Genomic DNA, 6,000 nt, shown 5'->3' with positions numbered 1-6,000 from the left:
TTCCATCCAAAAATTTCCTCCTAAAAATGGGATAATCTGGGGAGAAACTCTCACATGCTTTTCAATATATTTCTCTCCAAATCAATATTTTCAAAATTTTCTCTACTTTACCAGAAATAACTTGGGATCATATTAAAGACATTTTTTTACTTCTTTTCTTTTCCTTTCTATTCTTTTATTTTCCTTTCTATTTTCTACCGTTCTTTTCTTTCACAAAAAAAACTTAGGAGCACAGCATAAGAGCAACTCGAAGTGTTGCCAAAAGGCTCATCAGTTTAACACAAATATTAAATGGGCTCTTAAGTCAATTTATTTGGGCCTGCTCCAACAGCCTCCTCAAAAATTTTCTATTTCTTTTTGTTTATTCTATTTTTTAACAACGGTCACCTGCAATCCGTATTTGAACCTGCAATTTTATAACTCCAGAGATAAAATTCTTTTTTTTGAAGAAGAACAATAGATTTAATTCAATAATAAAAAGGCATACATCATCTACACAAATGATCGAGTCGAACAAATATAAAATAGATCAAAGCGCCGGTCTTCATGCAAGTGTTCGTGCAGAGACCATCAAGCGATATGTTGAAGAAGATATATTTACATGTACCTGTTTCATCACAATCTCAACGTGTTTGAGCTATCGACCATAAATGTAACCCAATATAAACCTTCATCACTAAATCAGATCCATCACTCACAATAAATGAGAGAAACAAACACACTCTCACCAAGGAGAGAAAATAAACTGAAAATCTAAATAAAAAATTCAGATCTGAAAAAATGAAACTTTAAAAGAGATAATCATTTCACCCTCAAATCCAATATGTTCCGCTTGAATTCAAGATGAAAGAAAACCCAAATTCCGACAATTAGATCTAAAAACAAACTAAATAGATAAAAATTCTTCCCTTAAAAGAAAGATTATTGAAAGAAACAAAAGAAATAAAAAAAATCAACAGATTTGGGGCTTTCCACCGGATATACCGACGGAAGCCCCGTTAAAAGGAGGCTGATTTTTTAGTGGAGGCTAGGGTTTTGAGTTTAGGTAGTTCCGTGGATAACAATTCTATTTTCAAACATTTTTTCTTTTAAATAACACTGAACTATCCTGAAGACATCTCTCTATCTTTCACTGATTCTAATGGATCCTCAAGAAGTGGTTGAATATTTAATTCAAAAAGAAGAAGAAGAAGATGAAAAAATTGACATTTTTGCAGCTATATGGGCACAACTTAATCGGACGAGAAATAACATTGTTTTCGATCATTGTGTCATCAATCGTAACAGGACAGTAGGTCATCAACTCATATATCGTGACTGCTTTAGTGATGATCCTACCTATCCGGATTATATTTTTAGAATAAGATTTCGTATGAGACGATCATTATTCATCTGAATACAAGCAACAATAGAGTCACACAATTCTTACTTTGTTCAAAAGTGTAATGCAGCTGGAGTTCCTGGACTATCGTCACTCCAGAAAATAACTGTTGCGTTGAGAATGATTGTGTAATGAGTACCTGCAGATTCATTAGCCGATTACATTCGAATCGGTGAAAGCACTGCAATAGAAAGTCTAAAAAAATTTGGCATATCAATTAATGAAATATTCGGAGAGCAGTACTTGAGGTCTCCTAATAAGATTGATTTCAAAGGATTATCCGAGGATGTAGAGCAAAGGGGGTTTCCCGGTATGCTAGGAAGTATAGATTGTCTGCACTGGAGGTGGAAAAACTGCCTAACTTCTTAGCATGGAGCATTTTCAGGTCGTTACCACGAACCAACAATCATACTTGAAGTCATAGCTCAAATTAAGATGAAAATAATAAGTGTTATTCCCAGTGGACTAACAATGAGATTTACAGAAGGGGGGTTGAATGTAAATCTCAAAACTTTTTCAAGTTTTGAGCAGTTTCTAAGGCTAAGTGTTTGAGTGATCAAATGTGTGTGAATTGCTTGAAACTGATGCAGACAGATATATATTCAAACACAAATGTAATGAGCACAAAGAACTTATAAACTTTTCTGGTGGATTTGTTGTTCCACCAGAGATGTGTTATTTCAGAAAATCTGTGATTCAAAGAATTAAATCACAGCTGCTTCCTAGTACAAACTAGATGATTTTCTCTTTTGATATTTCTAAACAGCTCAGGAAAATTCATATCTAATTACTAGCTGCTACTTGGTTTATATATCACCAAGTTTACAAGTGAAGACAAACTGTAAAATACAATTGAAAAGATTCTTCACATGTTTCTTCTTCATTTCTTTATCCAATGCAATCTAGGATAATCTGTAAATCTTTGAATACTTCCTTGTTTGCATCAGAATGGAAATGCTGCATTTTCTCGATTCCTCCTAGAGGCTTCCACATTCCAGTATGTCTCTATCAACCCATGTGCCTCTGTCAGCTTGTGAATTGTCAATATCAACTGCTAATGAACTAAGCATCCGTTGAAGCTTTCATCCGTTGATGCCTTATCCATTGAGGCTTTATCCGTTGAAGCTTTATCCGTTGATGCATTATCAGTTGAAGTCTTTATCCGTTGAAGCACTTATCCGTTGATGGATATTATCCGTTGAAGCAATAGAGACATCCATTGAAGCTTTATTTCTTATCCGTTGAAGGTCTTCAATATCCGTTGACACTTCTTCACTTATACAAAATTACAAGGCATGAAATATTTACAATTAGCCCTCCTATTTGTACATCCATTAGTAGTCAACATGACTGATTATTTCCTAACAACATCTAAGAATTACAGCTTGAAACCAGAGAGTGAAATGTGCTACAATACTAAACTTATTGCTAAGTATAGCTACTCCTTCAACGGATAGCCAAGATGGTCTTATCCGTTGAGGCTACAAACACTAGATTTCTACTTAAGTATTTTGCTTAACTCATCATCAAACTAATACACATATTCCTAACAATCTCCCCCTATTTATGTCTACTAGAACTGTAGGCATAAATTTGGGTTTAGGTTGATGATAACAAAACACTTAATAAATATCTAAACTGTAATAAAGCAGAAATTCAAAAGTGCTACAAAAATGTATATGCTGAGATGGAATTGAAGAATTACATTATTTCCAAGGGTGCTCCTTTAGCCTGAGCAAATTACTTTCTTTTCCTTTGATCTCTGGTTTTCTTTCCTAGCCTCCTGTCATTCTCCTCTATTTGAAGTTGAAGTTGTCTGTAGAATTCAGCTTCATCTTCTTCATTGATATCTAACTTAGATTGCATATCCTTGAGAGTTTCATTACTGGCAATCTTTAGCTGAACTTCAATTCTGAAAAATCTTCTGACTCCTTTGTTGTCTCTGAACTCCATCAACCAATGAGGTGATTTGTGAATTGTAATTCCTCTTTCTTGAATGAGTAAAGTTCTAGGCAAAGCATTGGGCTCCCTCCAAGTTTTCCTTATGTTGGCAATCTTGTTGAGAATCTCAGTCTTGGCAGTCCTGGTAAAGCCAGAATCCTTTTGTATGGCTGAGTAGACTCTAATCAAGGTAGAGTAGCCTTCATTCAGAATTCTGTGAAGAGGCCATGTTCTTTCCCCAGCTCCTTTGTATTTGAACACTAGTCTTTCTGGTAGCTGTCTGTAGGCAGCTATTCCCCTTACTTCCTCCAGCTCATCCAGATAGAGTTCAATGTCTGAAAATTCTTTTATGTCACAGATGTGAACATAATCATCTTTAAAGGTTTGAGGTTTAGGCTTAGGCTTCTGTGTGAATTTGATTGAGGCTTTAGAGGGTGTTGATTTGATTCTTCTTTTTTGCTTCTTTGATGGTGGAGAAGAGGTTAGGAAGGTGGGCAATTTGATGGTGTCCCAATCAATTGGTTCATCCTTGGGAATAATTGTTTCACCATGAATGTTCATGAAGGGGTCAGGTACAATTGGTTCAGGAATAGAGGGTAGTGGTTTGGATATTGATTGGGTTTCTTCAGTCTTATCTACCTTCTTTCTCTTTGCATTGACCTTCTTTCTTTTCCCTTTCTGCCATTCTTCCTTACTTCTTTCCTCCATCTCAGTACCAATCATGTCCCCCATAGCTTCATCTTCACCTTTGTCTTCAATTTCTTTCTATTCTTCAGCCTGACTTGACTTTAACTGTTTTTCAAGCTTTGCTTGTGCTCTTTTGTCAGCCTTTAGCTGTTTGGCTTCTTCCTTCAACCTTTTGGTTTCTTTCCTCTTGGCTATTGAGAATTTGGGATGTCCTTGCATCACACATATGCTCTTTCCCTCTCTAAAGATAATAGCCATGTTTCTCCTTACAGCCTCATCCATAGTCTCTTTGAGATATGCAATACTTCTACCTAAAAGCTTGTCCTCATCAGCTTTTGGAAGAGGAAAATCCACCTCTTTTAGAGGATTCTTTGTAGAGTCCTTATTGGATCTGTTGTTGGGCTTGAGAACCATAGGTTGCAGATCTTTGGAAGAAGTTTCTCCATCCTTATGCCTCCCTATTGGCTTGAGTTCCATAATAATTGATTCCACTTTTGTGCTATGCTTCACAGATTGTGATTGAGAAGTTGTAGAACCAAATATTAGTTGCATCTTTTCATCAATCTTCTTCCTTTGCTCTTTGACTTGCAATTCAGCTGCTGCTATCTGGATTAGATCAATTCCATCTAGCTTTCCTTTGACTTGAATAGTTGGAGAAGTTGTGATGACAAGAACTAGCACTTGAGAAATCTGAACTGTTGTAGATGGCTCTCCTTCCCCTTCCCTTTTATTCTCCCCCTTTTTGTTATCATCAAGGGTAGGGGTCAAGCCTTGTGCTTGTGCCAGCTGCATGAGTAGATTTGTTTGAGTTTGTTGATTCTGAAGAATGGTGACCAGAGAGTCTTCAATGATTTGAACCCTATCTTCCAATCTGGCCAGCCTCTTGTCAGCATCAGATGCTTTCCTCAGTCTCCCCAACAAATCTTGCATAGTACCATAGGGTATAACTGAATCCAATTTCTAAGCATTGTAGGATTTCAGATCAGCAATATCCAGCTTGAGCTCATCCACACTTAGATTTTGCTGGTAATGCTGCAATTACAAGAGATGCAGAGATTCCAGATGAGCTTGAAGAATTGCCTTGGTACCAGCATCCTGAGTCTCCTGAAGGGCCTGCTGAATTGTCATGACTTGTCTGACCAAAGTGACACCAAACTTTCCTAGTGTTGATAGTTTTGCCCATGCCCATGCAAGAAGATCAGGAACAGAACTTGGGCCTTCTACTCCCCCAAAGTTCATGCTCTCATTCAAAGAATTAGAGTCATCATCATTAGAATTTACTCCAAATTCTTCAGATGGCTCACCAGCTTGAGAAGGCAGCCTGTTGACAGCAGCTTTGTCTCTGAGAAGAGATTCTGAAGTGTGTACAATATGTAGTGTTTGTTCTGCCTCTACATTGCCCTGTGCAGCCAATAATTGATAGGCTGAAACAGGGTGAGTAAAAGTGTCAGCATCCAAGGAAATGTTATCAATGACAGCTTTGTAATGTTGCTGAAATTGTCTTTCCTTATCTGCATCATCCACTTTCATTAACTCACTAGCAATGGCTGGATCCACCCTTATAGCTTCTGTACCTGCCTTTCTCTCAATTTCTCTATGTTCTTGCATCAGGGGCTCCCCCTGACTCACACACACCCTCACACCCTCACCTTCACCTTCTAAGGTGGCACTCCTCTCACTCACTTTTGCCATGCTGGAAGAAATAACATGCATTTGGTGACTCTCAACTTCTCCTTTTGCCTGGGAGCAACCCAGCCTCTCACTCAAAAGATCACTCCCTTCCCTCAAACCTAAAAGTGATTGTACAGTTGCCATGTCCTCTACAGTTGGAATTATTTCTGTTAAGTGTATAGAGAACATCAACGGATAGGGAGTATCCGTTGAGGTAGAAACTGATGGTATCAACGGATAACTGCTGTTAAGCTTATCCGTTGAAGAATAACCACTTGTCAACGGATGTGAGATATCCGTTGAAGAAGGAAAAGATGTAG

This window comes from Apium graveolens, chromosome 6 (genome assembly GCF_009905375.1).
Source record: "Apium graveolens cultivar Ventura chromosome 6, ASM990537v1, whole genome shotgun sequence".
Lineage (NCBI taxonomy): Eukaryota > Viridiplantae > Streptophyta > Magnoliopsida > Apiales > Apiaceae > Apium > Apium graveolens.
This window is presented reverse-complemented; position numbering follows the sequence as displayed.